The sequence below is a fragment of the Amphiprion ocellaris genome, chromosome 18 (genome assembly GCF_022539595.1).
Source record: "Amphiprion ocellaris isolate individual 3 ecotype Okinawa chromosome 18, ASM2253959v1, whole genome shotgun sequence".
Lineage (NCBI taxonomy): Eukaryota > Metazoa > Chordata > Actinopteri > Pomacentridae > Amphiprion > Amphiprion ocellaris.
Window position 1 is genome coordinate 26,839,511 of NC_072783.1, and position 14,919 is coordinate 26,854,429.

Below are 14,919 nucleotides of genomic sequence, written 5' to 3' on the forward strand. Positions count from 1 at the left end.
AAATCAAATTTACCTAAAATGCATTCTGATGAAATGTATATAGCCCTTTAATCCCTCCTCGCTCACTCTCATATCTTCTTTCCGTTCATCGATTCTCTCCTCTTCTTCAAGTCGTCTATCCTGTATCTAATTGAATTAACTTAATGCGGTTTCTGGAACTTCACATATTTGGTCCACTTACATCTGTCAAGCTTAACAACATCCATATGTGCTGAACCCATACCTTATCTTTGATTTGTAAACTGCTGTCATACAATCACTTCACCGTGCTCTCCTTGATGTCAGTCGCTCCTGAGCCGACTGCATTGGCACTGGATGGGTTAAAGATAAGGAGCCAGAAAGCTGGCGGACTACTTTACATGTGGAAGAATATAACTAGTCCTCTAATCCGTCAAATCATCTTAGAGTTGTTTTTAGAAGCAGACGGGGGCGTTTGTATCCCCAGGAAGGGGGTAAGAGAGGAGACAGAATGAAGGGGAAGATGGATAGAGGAAAGGAGACGGAGGTGGAAGAGGGAAGAAGGGAAATACGAGTGACAGCTTGTTGACTTTTACAAGACGCTGAGGGCCCAGCAGGCTTAATTGGATTCCCTCATGAAGTCCCCTGTGTGGTGGGTTGGTGGGGTCAGCAAGGGTCCCATCTGACGTTTGACCTGCCCCATTCCCCGAGTGCACGTCAACACCACTGACCACTTCTGCACTGCAGCTCCACACATAATTACATCTGAACTTCAGTTCATTTGTGCACTTTGAACTGTTGCTGATTTTGATACGTATGTTTTGCGGCTGCCAAAGCGCTTGCAGACGGTAAGCTCATACGTCAGCATAATTTTAATTGCTTTGTTTGAGTACACTTTTCTCATATTGTTTGACAGTTTTTGGATAGACACAAATTAAATCTTCTCAGATGATCGAGGCAAAAGTAATACATTTTACCTGGTAGGGAAAATGCCACAACAGAACCATTTCCCTACAGTATTTTATATCCTGCATGCACACACATCTGTGAGAACTGCAGTTTGTTTCCTTGTTGTCCACAGTGCCTTTTGTTTTGGTGAAACCTTTCTTGGTAAAGACATATCCGGCTGTTTCTGTTGAGAGTAATTAGATTTCCCTGGTGAATTCTATACTCCTGAGAAGGCTGGAGAGTCTCGGGACTGAAGCTGCAATCCTAGAAGTCATGAAATTGACTCAGCAAACCATGTGTGAAATATCAACACTTTGTAAAGTGAAATATACGTACCGTGACGTTCATCCACGCTGTGCTCCCCGTGGATTTACCATGACGTCTTTACTGTCCTGAAAATTATATGTCACCAGAGCGTAATAACATTTTTTTATAGCCCCCCCCCCCCCCCCCATGGCCCTAATGTATTTCTTAATTACCACTATCGTGTTCATTTCTAGATGAAATGTAACACTTAAATCTAATCATGGCAGATCAGCCTCTTCGCTACTGTACTGTAGTGAATGTGGTCATGCTTATCCATTAATTAATTCCATAAAAATCCATTATAATAAAAATGCTATCATTATAAATTATGTTGTCTGAGACATGCTGTTTCCATCAGACTTCCATCTGAAATATTAGATCAGAGGTTTACCAGAGGGCTTCCTTTTACCATCTGGTTTGCTGTCTACCCATGACTGCTTCCTTTGGTTTTTAGACCTGTACAGATTTGCGTCTTGCTAAAGATATAGACAGATTGCCTTTCTGTGTCCAACTTCTCTGAAATACTCTCGCCGCATGTAATGAATTATGCCTGTAAGTGTGAAATTAGCATTGTATTCTTTTAGAAGTCACCGACTACCTCCACAAGTTCCATTTTTTTCTGGTTCACGCTTCACGGTGCAACTTAAGGTTTTATATCTACAAAACATCAAGATTCAGGCATCAGTTCAACCACATTGCAGGTGACAGCTGGAATTTGTATCCTGAGTGGTTTTTTTTTTTTTTTTTTTAACACTGTAGGCTTTGCTTGTTTGGAGGTTCCATTAAAATGAGACATAAGCGAGGAAGCCATCTATGTTGAATAGGAACAGGCATTTTTTAATAGAGAAAGGTTTGATGATTCCACTGAGCAGGTACTTCTAATGCAGTCGTGAGATTCCACCCCAGAAAGCTTTCTCACCATTAGCACCTCAAAACATATGAATCTTGGGTTGTTAATGAGTCACTATGGCCGTGATTTCAGTCCAGTTGTCTTCTGGGTCATTCCAGAATTGGAGGATATTTGAGCTTCAAAATTTTTGAAAAATAAACCTTCTCTTTTACAATTTTCTGCTCCATATTCATCAATAATAGGTAATAAGCTATCAAAGGCTTGATTAGGTCAGCTTACACATCAATGGTAAAATTTTTGTTACATCTTTTATTTGTTGTTTGCTAACCCTACTCTATTCACAGTAACATGGTTGCTAATCCATGCTAATGTTAGCTCAGCAGTAACAGCTAGATATGTATCTAGCTGTTACTGCTGACCAAGAGGACAAACTGACTGATGGAAAAAAGTAAATAATAATAATTTGTCTTCTCCTGATAATATGCATAACAGGGCTACATGAGGTAGAGTGAGACATTCAATCAAAGCTGACAATGTTTGGAAAATATGAAAAATAGAAGAGAGGACATAGCTTTGCTCTACCCATTCTTTTGGAAAACTGTCTGATGATGTTAATTCCAGCGTTTCATGTGATTCACTGTTTTCTTCTTCTACCAGCTAAAAAAAAATGCTAACAGGGTTGTTGTGGGACGCACATTCCATGCATAATAATTATGATGTTCATTTACAAAAATGCTCCCACAGTTACAAGAGACATTAATGAAAAAAACACTGAAAAAGGAAGATTTAAATTCCATTTTAACTGTTTTATTTGAGATTCTGTTTGGTCATCAGGGGGGCGGGACAAGAGAAAATAGCATTTTAGGGACAACTCCAGACTTATTTCGTGTTTTAAAAAATATTTTCAAACAGTCTTTTCAACTAGATTTTTTAGATTTGGTTTTAGGAAAAGTAAATTTACAGGACAACTGCATGTTTTAGTATTTTGTACATGGATTATTCAAAATTTGACAGGTGGGACGTAAAATGTCCTCCAATTCTGAAATGACCCTTCTACTGAAGCTCTTAGATCACTATGACCTGGATGGCTGAGAATCCACACAGAAATATTTTCTATGAAAGTAATCTTTTATTATTTTTGTATATTTGCTTAATCTTGCAAACACTGAGATGAGAACATCAATGTCACATCTGCACGGTAAATGTGAAATTTGTGCCAGCAGCCACTACTTAGTTGAGTGTAAAGATAGCTGGCCTGGTTCTGTTGAAGGTTTAAAAAAATCCACCTATAAATGCTTATGTACAGAATCCAGAATACAAGAAGTGTTGTGAAATGTTTTTTTAAACTGTGGTTGTTTTCCTGAGGTAATGTTTTTTTGTTGTTCTTTTTCTATTTGTCATTCCAGAGAGTGAAGAGGAAGGCTTAGGAGACAGCTACCTCCAGTGCTGCTGAGAAGCGTATACCTGACCAGGGATTCTGGATTTTTTGAAAGTGGTTTCCCAGAAAAATTCCACCACCTGCTCAGTAAGACCATGATGTTGTTGCACATCTGAGTCTCCATTTATGTGCATTTGGCTGAGTGATGCTGAAAGTCTGCATTATAACCAATCAGCCATTCTTCTGTTCTGAACTAATACATTTTTAATACACGAAAAGTTGAACGTATTATTCAAAAATCTATCAAAAGTTTTGCATTATTAGTTAAATTCTACACCTTTAACTAAACTATCAATCAAGTTATACATTATATTACCTGTCGAATCCTAGGGCCAGTAACCTCCTAAATCAATCATATTAATTAATTAACTATCAGAGGATTACTGGACCAGCTCTCCATCTAACGGGTCCGGTTCCCGTAGCCCGTATGGTACAACCCAGATGGGATGTGAGGAACGTTTTTAAGCTGGTTAGCGAGAAAATTCGCCTAGCTTCTAACTGCCTCCATCCAGACGCCTATCCTGCTTCCTCTGATAACTAACTCAACTGAGTAGCCACTTTCAAATGGTCAAATTAATTACCAGTCACGTCTGTTAACGGCAGCTTTTCTCTCATCGGATTCTGCACTTGGTAAGTTGCTAGGTTTAAATTTAGAGGTTAAGGCACGGATAACCCCAAGGATAAGTTTAAAAAAGGCCACCCTCAGCCCCAACGACTAGGTAATCTGACAGAACAAGTTTTAGATGTAATGCACACAGTAACCTGACTTTTTACAAACTGAGAAGATATATGTGGTTAATTCATCATCATGATAAAAATGAATAGAATTTCCAATCTGTTAACTTTAATTGCAGGATAAATGTTTTATTATAATTTCAGCAAGGGTGTAGCATAAGCTCCTAAATCACAACACTCAATCAAACATTAATATTCTTCCAATTGCTTAACATGACTCATAAGTGGAACTATGCTTCCATATAAGAGAAGCAATAATCACCCAAACTATGTAATTTGGAGGGGGAGAGCAGACGGTGTGGTCAAAACCGGCTGCTCACCTGAAGACCGACACCCCACTGGGCTCTGCTCCAGGGAGGAGGTGGAGAGGGTTCGGTCCAGATTTAGATCTGCTTGTATCCATTTTTGTTCTTTGGGCCAATAAAAACTTTGTTAATCCATTCTGGTGTTAATCCTTTGGAAATAATAGAGTTCAGTAATATTCCTTCAGTCAGCGTTATTTTTAGATCACAGTCTTTCGTAATCCTCCAACAGTGCAGAAAAAGCACTCCTTCAGTCCATAATTCCAATAGAACAGGTATTCCTTTACAGATCATGTTGAATCCCCCGTCCGAGTTACGTGGTAAAATCCCCTTTGCTCAGAGCATTTCTACCCTGGCTTGCAACGAGTGACCACCTCGCAACGACTCCCAACTCGTGTCTCGATCCAGTGCAATTTATACAACAACTGAACCTTTTGCATATGCAAGAACTGCACACTTAATTAACATACGTGATGACAGCATCCATCCCCCTCCTTACTCGTGCACTGCTCCCATCCACTGACCTCATGACCTCTGCGTGCTCTGGAGGAACTAAAACCATCTATTCTGGACTGTTCCACCAGCCCCCCCCAACTCATCCTAAGACCCCTCCATGTTTGAGGAACTGAAACTAACTGTTTGGACTGTTTGGACGCTTCCACTCAGTCTCACTTCTCTATTAATGTATTTGTTCCATCTGCAGCTCAGAGCAGGCCTCCGGTCAGGAAACAGATGTCAGACTCACAAAAATCCTTGACGTCTATTTCGAGCTTAATAACCTTCACTGTGAACACTTGACCCCAGTTCACCTTAGCTCTTGACTTCTCACTTCATTACTAAGTTAAAAACCTTAGTTTAACAGTAATCAAAACTCTTTCTAAAACATCTCAGTTTCATAGTAATCAAAACTCTTAAAAGCATTTCCATTTAATAAAGCATTAGTTCCTCATATTTGTCATATCTATCAAAAACATCAGTTTCCCTGGTAATCAAAACATCACTTTTCATAGTGAGTTGCTGTTCTGACTTAGTTACTTCTTAAACAAAGATTATAAAAATAGGTATTTGTGTTAGCTTTAACACACTTATTAGGTTATCGCATGAATCAGTTATAAATCACAGGTTATAACATCACAATGTTCCCTTATTTAGCTGTTATTCTGCCAGAGTCTCCCCCTTGTGGCTGATTCTGGGATCTCATACCTCCATGTTTCTCAACACCCCCTACTATGAGATCACAGTCAGCCCTTAAAAATGACTGATTCTGGGATCCCATATCTCCGTGCTTCACAACATACCGTACATTACTGAGTTTTAGGCCACTTTCAGTCAAGTTAGTTTCATTACATTTCCTTTACATTTGAACATTTTTGAGTGCTACATCCTTACAAAGACTGAAGTGTAACAACGACATATTAAATACCTGTTGACAGAACCAAGCTAGCTGGTTCTCCTGTTTCCATTCTTTATGCTAAGCTAAGCTAAAACATGTCATTGCCAGTACTTTATTTTACAATAATGAAATAATCACAGATAATAAAAATATAAATAGCAGAGAAAGCCTGAGAGAATAATTTCCTGAAAAGTCTGTGAAGGCAAAGCAGCTTTTTATCTTGAAAGACCAGAATCAGCTCCAACATCTACATCTGACAGCATCAAGTCAAAAGAAAGAAAAGAAAAAAAGAAAATGACTTCTTTCTGATCACATCTGTTCCACTGCTCACAGGCTGCTGCTGCTCACACTCTTCACATTTATAGTCCACTTTTAAAAGTTCAGCAGACAAGTGCTCTGCTTTGGAGTGTGACGATGTCGTCGGTGATGTGGAGAGTGAAGTTTCCGTTTCACCCACAGCGTGCTTTAGGGCAGCCGGGTCGGACTTGATGTTTGAAATACTGACCGACAGCTCAGGTTTAACTGTCTGTAGTTCTGTTTTGATGGGTGTTAAACTTTCACTCAAAGCCGCCAGGAGCTGGGTCTTTAAAATAACCGCCGTCTCGTTACAGAGTGAAAATAGCAGTTCCTCCTTAAGGTCAGAGATTGCAGCATCTGAGGGCCTCTTCAAAAGAAGACGTAGTTGATGAAGGCGTTCTGGAGCAGGACCAGAAAGACCACGACCAAGCAGCCTTGAGATCTTAGACAGCGTGTCCCTCAGGTGGGTGTCAACGGTGTTCATGGTCAGGTCTGTGGTAATCCTGTCAAAAAACAAAGCAGAATAAACCTTGATTATGAATTAAGATGTAACCAAAGCACTCTGTGTATAACGCCATAGTATAGGATGTAGTTCAGAAAATGTCAAAGTATAGTATACTTTACTCAAGAATAACATAGTATGGTCTGTAGTTCATAGTATAGCATGTCAGCAAAAAAAACCCCTCATTGATTATTATGTGGTTCAAAAAGCGCAAAATGATAGGATGTTTCCTAAAATTGTCATGTATGATTTGTGGTTCAAAAAATGTCATAGTGCAATATATTGTCAAAATAGTATGAAAAACATCAGAGTATAATATGTCGTCTAAAAAATGCCATACAATAATATTTCATTGCACAAGTAAAAGTATAGTAATTTTTAAAACTGTTCAAATTCTTATATGTTGCTAAAAAAACAACAAAAAAACGAAAACAAAACGAACGTCATAGTAATATGTCAATTAAAAAAGCCTATAGTATAGCATGTGGCTCTAAAAACGTCAGAGTATAGCCTGTAGTCCACAAAACATTGTTATGTCCTGGCTGTCTGAAGTAGGTGAGGAGCAACACAAAAACAGTCCAAACGCTGGTTTCCAGAGGGTTAGACGTTTATTTATTTGAAAGAGTAAGTTTACAACAACACAACATGTGAGGGGGTTAAAAGCAAATGAGTGTTAGTAAAATAAAAATAAATAAACAGAACTAAAAGTGAACTTCATGTTGACATTGATGGACATTCCAACCAGGAACAAAGTAAAAGATAATCAATACGAAAAAAACCTCTTCCTGTTCACCTCTTAAAACCCAAAAACACACCGCAGTAGCACCCTAAACTAAAACTACCAATGGGTTCCCTGTTTTCCTTTCTGAACAATTCAAAGGTCCCTCTCTATCTCCCCACACATCCACCAACCACTGGAACACATCTCCAAAGTTCTGCCGGGCCAGCTCAGCTTCCCCTCAGAAGAAGTGGCGCCACCTGCCAGATGAAGGAGCCTTTTGAGAGGCAGCTGGCATCGTGATTGGACTGTCCTTTGGTCTGTTCCAATCCAGCTTCAGCTCCAGAGACGGCAGGCGGGACGAGTCAACGGAGGCCTGGTGGACGAAGGCATGCAGCTGAGTACAATCCAGAAAACAACAGAGGAGGAGTGCAGGGCCAGAACAACCAGAGTAGCATCGTATGTCTCTTAGAAAACATCATAGTATAGCCTTTGGTATGAAAAAACGCCATCATATACATCGTATTTGTACAAATAACAAGTCAAAGCAAAGAGACACACATTGTAGAATTGTAGTAATTGTGGGCTGCCTGATTTACTGATTATCAGTATTTTATTTTTTATTGATTTACGGTAATAAATCAATTTAAAAATGGCGCTACTTTGGCTCTGAACCTTTATCTACCTGTGGTCGCTCTGTCTTCTGGAGTGATTTGATTGGTTATACGTCATGAATAAAACTCCTTTAACTTAACATCTGTAAACAAAACAAAAACGTATCAACAAAGTTTTCTGTTAGAATTTGTGTTCTTTTAAGTTTAACTCCAAGATTTTAAATACTTTCATTTACTGCAAATGAATATCTACCCCAAATGTCTCACTAATAATCATTATCAGCCTTAAAAACCCACAAAACACCCCTCTATACTGGACCACACTTAGTACAGTCCGGTTCCCCCTTCTATAAATCTGCTTGGAATCTTCCACTTCCTGTTTGTCAAAGTGGCCTTCTACCTGGACAGGTTTTGTTGGAGCTCATGGAACAAACATTTTGGGTAACTGCACTTTAATATGGATGGATGACACTGAATTAGAGTCTGTTTTAGTGAGACTGAGTTAAGATGTGTAGCTCTGTCATTAAATAGGAAATTATTTCCCAGAATTCACAGAGAAAAGTCTGAAATGTTTGCTAGATTAACGTCCCACATGTTCTTTGGCTCAGCTAAAGCTAACTCTCTCCAACTTCTGGATCTCTTGAGTTGCTTGTTGTTAAAATATCTTGCTAGAGGTGCTGAAGCTCAGAAAGTCTGAGATGTTTGTTCAGAATAAGCTCATTCTCAAGTCTTATCTGAACTGTCCTCTTTTGTTTGAACTTTCCCTGAACTTAGGAGTTAATGACAGAGCAGCACATCCAGACTCAGTCTCATTTATGTAGAGATTAAACTTCAGTGTCATTCATTGATGTTAAAGTGCAGTTTTTCAAATGTTTGTTGCACATGCTCCCGACTAAACCAGTCCAGGTGGAAGACGATGTGAAGAGAAAGCTCCAGAGGATGAATATCACACATTTACATTGGAAATTAATGTCCTTTAATTAGACATTGTCATGCAAAAGTTGGATTTCCCCTTAATGATGTTCAAATCTTTGTTGAGTGTTTTGTTGATGTTGGTTTCTAAATGTTTTTTGACACTCGGCCCCAAAGATTAAAACCTTTTACGGCTCACAAGCTGCAACAAGTCACACATTATCAACTATCTTTCTGACTAAACTAAGATAAAAAGTGAAAAACTGCCTGATTCCTGCATCATGAATGTAAATCTTTTTGTTTTTTATGACAGTAACCTGAATATATTTGGGTTTGACATTTTATAAACCATAACAAGAAATGAATTAGTGGAGAAAACAATCAACTGATTAATGGCCAAAGAAAATGTGTTTTCCAACATATATGGCTGAATTACTCCAACATTACAAGATACATACAGTTTTAATTCAATTTATTTATATAACACCAATTAGAGGTCAAATTGTCTCAAGACACTTTATTTTTATAGTAAGAAATTTAAACCTCTTGACTAATCCAATTTATATATTTATATTCTACCCAACATCCTGGACTAATGTCAGAATGTTTTTTCTTCTTTACAAGCTGCTCTGTGTCTTTGTTCAGGTTGAGAGGACTTTGGGTATTGAGGCTGCAAGATCCACCATCATCAATGAGGTTCAGTACACCATGGTCAACCACGGAATGAGCATCGACCGGCGTCACGTCATGCTTCTTGCTGATCTTATGTCCTATAAGGTATGAAACATTGCTCTCTCTCCCTGTGTGCGTTCATGAGTGTGTGTGTGTGTGTGTGTGCGCACACACACTCACTACCGGTCAAAAGTTTTAGAACACCTAAATGTTTCCAGTTCTGTATTGGAAAGTATGCATGTTCATGTCTCATTGTACTCTGAAATGAAAGCATAGAACACATAAACAAATGATGTTCAAAAAAACCTATTTAGAAACCAAAATGTATTCTAAACTATTGACTCATCAAAGTAGCCGCCTTTGCCAGATACAACAGCTGAACACACTCGTGGCATTCTTTCCACAATAGAAATCAAATATTCTTCAGAAAGTTCTTCCCAACCCTGTTGCAGAAGTTCCCATAAATGTGTGGCACTTGTAGGTTGTTTTACTTTCACTCTTCTGTCCAATTCATCCCAAACCAGCTCCATGGGGTTGAAGTCTGGAGACTGTGCTGACACTCCATGTTTTCAAGCTCATCGTCTGGTTCTTTGTTCCTAAAGTAGTTCTGGCAGAGCGTGGACTGATGTTCTGGGTCATTATCTTGCTGTAGGATAAACCCCTGACCAGAGGGTTCTGCATGGTGCTGCAGAATGCTGTGGTAGCTGTTTAGGTTAGGGATGTGGAAAACAGATCCTTTAATAATGACTGGACTGAAAAGTAGGCATTTATCATGCCAACCTTCCGAAATGCGTCACCTGTATGCCTCATTTGCAACGAAACTGTTGCTGTTGCAAAAGAATATAATCTGCGCTGTCACCACAACACTAAACATACAAATTTCAAGGATTCATATCCTGAGCAGTCAGAGGCCCGTCAGAGAAAAATGGCCACATTGAAATCTGCCTGCACCCGTGCAAATGGCATTATTACTCGAACTTTAACTGATCAAGAGAGAGTAAGGTGTGCATCTCTGCAGGCTGCCTGGGTGCTTTGCAAACATAACCGGCCTTTCACGGAAAGTGAGCTTTTAAAGGAGAGCATGGTCACCGTTCTGGAGGAACGGTGCCCCCGACAAATCCATGGACAGAGTTATTGCATCTGTCAAACAAATGCCTCTCTCTGCTTCAACTGCTGCACGTCGTGTCCACGTCTTGGCAGAGCATGTCCAGCCAGCTGTCATTGACGGGATCAAGGAAGCCAAATACATTTCACTGGCTATTGATGAGTCCACTGACAACACGGATATTTCACAGTTGTGCGTTTTTGTCAGATACTTTGATGGCAAAGATTTCCGAGAGGAGCCTGCTGGCATTGCTTCCGCTGGAGGACAACACCACAATTCTCCACAAACGTAGTGAAAATGATGCCGTTGGACGAGGCGTCCATTCAGAGCGAGCTGGCTGAAATCCAGGCTGCTCTCCATGGTGCTGAAAGCCTGAGCGCATTCTGGATGTCTTGTCCCGAGGACTATGGCACATTGAAGACGCTGGCTATGTATGTGCTCACCATGTTGGGTTCAACCTACACCTGCGAGGCTGCGTTCTCCAAGATGAACTCGATAAAAACACACGAGAGGAACCGACTGTCAAACCAGTCTTTGGAGGACTGTTTGCGCATAAGTCTGACAGCGGCCAAGCCTGATGTGAAAAAGTTGGTGTCAGAGGGGAAATGTAACTTCAGCCATTAAGCAGTGTGAGGAGCCCATTTCAGCCTTGTGATCTGAAATCGCTATAGCCCACTTAACGTTTTATTTGATGTGCGAACATTATTTGTGACCTGTTTTGTTCTGGTACCAGGTTAGTATTTATTTACCATGCTATTTTAAGTTATGCCAGTTGGTTTTTCCTCCTTTTTTTGTCCTGAGAAGTCTACTAGTTTGAAGCTTGTTGTTGAGACTTTGAAATAAAAACCAAATGTTAAGTAAGGGCATGAGGAAAAGTTATGTTAAAAAAAAGAACTGTGTGAAACAATAAATGTTAAACAGTGCAGCGAGTCTGTCCTCATTTCGGAATGTAGCCTAAATAGAGTCATAAATGGTGGGGATTACTGATAGTTAAGAGTCTCAGTTATTGTTGTTTTCAGTTGCTTTAATAGTGTGGACCGCATGATATTTTCTCTTTGATCCTCACAATTTTGGAATCCAGTCGGGGGCCGGATTGGACGGTTCGGCGGGCCGGATTCGGCCCGCGGGCCGCCAGTTGATGATCACTGCTCTATATAGTTAGCCCTCCTATTACTTTTGGGGTCAGTTTGACTCCATTCAATCTTTAAAGTCTCTAAATAAATGATTGACGTTTTTTTTTTTTTTTTGCTTCATATTTAATGACGTTTCTTAATTTGATGAGGACGACTGGGTAAACATAAAATGAACATGATGATATGTTTTCAATGTCCTGTACACATATTATACGCATCGGTGTCCTTTGTTTTAGCTGTATAAAACAGCTATCAACATTTTACACACATTTGTGTTGGTTATTTTGGATGATATTGAGGTCAGCACAATATGCACTTCTATAATCTTCCAAATGCTTCAAGGCCTTGCTGTAACACCCGTATGGCTCAACGTGTTACGCGGGTGACGCATGTACAGAGCTGGCCCCCGACGCAGCGGCCCGGGTTCGATTCCCGCTCGCGGCCCTTTGCTGCATGTCTTCCCCCAACTCTTCTCCCCTGTTTCCTGTCTCTATCTCACTGTGCCTAAATAAAGCCGATAAAAAGCCAAAAAAATAGCGTAAAAAAAAAAAAGATTTGAATTTACTTTTGTAAATTTTACTTTGTTGTTAGTAAGTTGCTGCCACTTACAGCAGTGTTGACAGGCTTTTTTGAGAAAATGCAGTCATAGTCTGTTCATCACACCCGTGTTTAATTTGAATAAAGGATAAAAGAAGCACTGTAATGCTTTGTATTTCTTGTTCCCATTTTACGCTCTGAACATAATGAACCATGATCTCAAAGCTGAGTGTGTGTGTGCCCAACAGTGATTTTTGTGTACTGCTACACCCTTACCTCTTCCTGTGTAATTCAGTAGCATTTGCCATTTATTGTCCTCTTGCACTGCTGTGACTGACACTTTGTTTTTTGCTCCATAGGACCAGACCTGCTGGGATCTGTACAGATGTCTTGATGAGGGTGGGAGTGGTTTCAGTAAAGGAGAGCTGGATCAGTCTACAAACACATTGTTGTAACCAGTGTGGGAAATCTTTCAGGCAGTCAAGTTATTTGAAACGTCATATGCTCATCCACACGGAAGAAATTAGTTTTTTACTGTGATATTTCCTCATGTTTGACAAAGTGGTTATTATCTTAACTGTGAAATAAAAGCCCTCCTTAAACGTTATTTAATCTAGTCTCTTTTTCAAAAGAGGCCTGAGAACAACAGACATTCCAATAAACTACCCTTAGTTAGTAAAGTGAAACTAAATCAATCGTATTTTTAACTATTGTAACCAAACCTCCACTGCCATATTAGAACAGGATATGCTTTTATTTCTAAAACATTGCCAATGATTTTGACAAATCATTCTGTGGTTTTATTTGAGAAAGTTGTTGCCCCAGCATTGTCCTACAGGGGGCAGTTGTTTTAAAACTACATTTGTCTTCCATGTGTCACCATTTGCTTGCATATTTCATAAACATCACAATCACTAATTTCCAACTCTATACTGATGATATTTTCCTGGTTTTCTTAGCTGGCTGGAGATGAATTTTTGCATCCCTACCCTGATTTTCATTATCGAGGCTCGCTTTTTTCCCCTAACATTCTCCCACAACGGGAGTGTTTGACCTTTAAAGTCACGGTTTCTTCTACTGACCGGCACCTTTGTGATTAATCCTTGCAGCTCTACTGCATGATCTACTGTTTGCTTTACCCCGTTAGTCATTCTCTACTAACACTGCAGTTTCTGCTGCTGCTGGTTTTCAACAAATTCCAGGAGAAGAACATACATTACTCCCATTCACGTCTCCCTGTGATTTACTATTGATTTAGCTGATTTAGCTTTAAAGCACAGCATGCTCCCCTTCTGTCTTCCGTTAGGCTCTGCTAAGCCTCCTGCTGCTGAAGCTTCTTACCTGAGCATTGGTTTGGAAAAATAAGTAAATAAAGTCCAAGGACTCACCTATGTGGGCCCCTCAAAATTTTTCATTATCACTCCCTGTTTTACCTCTGCTATTTTTTTCGTCATGTTTTTTAATGATTTATTCAGTGTTATTGTATAACTTTGTTTTTCAAAGCGGTGTCAATGTTTTAAAGCTTTATACCCATGGGAGATGACTTTTAATGTGTTTTTCATCCCACCAAACAGAGGTGGGATATTTGTATGCATTGCACTTATCAGCCAGGAATAGAGCTAAAGATGAAATAACCCAGGTTTGACTCCTCTCTCAGTAAAAAGTATTTTTCTGTACAAACTGTCTCTTAATGTTAAATGAATGCATTTAACTTGCATATGAACTGTTCCATCAGTCGCTTTGGTTTGACATCAAACAAACAGTTTATTGCCATTTCAAAATGAATGCATCCCTTTCCATTTGACAAACAAAGGAAGTTTTTCTCTCAGCAAAATATAGGCTTTGTTATAATAATAATAATAATAATAATAATAATAATAATAATAATAATAATAATAATAATAATAATAATAATAATAATAATAATAATAATAATAATAATGATCAACCCAAGAGCTGAATAACAGGTGGAGAAGGATTTAACAATGCAGAAAAATCTACAAAAAGAAACAAAAACAAAAAAACCAAGGAGGACAAGCACAAATTCTTTGGACTTGCTTGGTAACCAACTACAGAGCAGGTGGTGGGATAGTAGGCTGAAGCCTGGAGGCTGAAATCACCAAAATGTGGGCAGAAAAAAACACATGCGCTGAAAGCTATCCAGACCTTGCGACGTGGACATACTTAACGTAATTCAAAAAACTAACAAAAACAAGGAGTGAGCTAGAATAACAGAAATGTTAGCATGCTATGCTAATGTAGCAAGCTACAGGACTGATTCAGGGCATTAACTTACTGTTTACATGCTGCCAACAACATGGACTGCACTCACATTTTGCTGAATGATTTTGTGGAGGTTGATCAGAACAATTTGATGCCTCATCTCATTTCCCAGTTTGTACGTCCGCAATCTGAGGAGTCAAGGCAACAGGCATTTCATTTAAATGAGACATCTTTGCCCTGGAGCTGTTGTTTTAATGTGGCATCAGTTAAACACAA

General features: G+C 39.3%; 1 long non-coding RNA gene across 2 annotated transcripts; it reads left to right on the top strand.

Moving 5' to 3' along the window:
• The first annotated feature begins 3,452 nt into the window (after positions 1-3,452).
• Positions 3,453-13,027, top strand: LOC129347470 (uncharacterized). Of its 2 annotated transcripts, XR_008599589.1 has the most exons (4): positions 3,453-3,587; positions 6,542-6,690; positions 7,610-9,750; positions 12,780-13,027. It is a non-coding gene; the product is annotated as an uncharacterized LOC129347470 (long non-coding RNA). The 2 variants fall into 2 exon arrangements; XR_008599588.1 differs by lacking the exons at positions 3,453-3,587; positions 6,542-6,690 and having other exon boundaries at positions 6,798-9,750.
• Positions 13,028-14,919: the final 1,892 nt, after the last annotated feature.